Genomic DNA, 243 nt, shown 5'->3' on the forward strand with positions numbered 1-243 from the left:
GTTTAATCAAGCATCACTTATGGGATCGTTATGTATCTTGTAGGATTTAGTAATCCAACACGAGCGTGCCCTTTTTTCTAGAAATGAACGATAATGCATCGGTCGATTTCTCGCCACACAGCATGCCGCCTATTTTCGTCTGTCCAATCCACATCCAACACGATGCATTTGTTTGTTGCATTATGAATATGAAGTATATGCAGATAAGACGTACATGACACGATGATACACACGTAGATATGC

Source organism: Penaeus monodon, chromosome 24, assembly GCF_015228065.2.
Source record: "Penaeus monodon isolate SGIC_2016 chromosome 24, NSTDA_Pmon_1, whole genome shotgun sequence".
NCBI lineage: Eukaryota > Metazoa > Arthropoda > Malacostraca > Decapoda > Penaeidae > Penaeus > Penaeus monodon.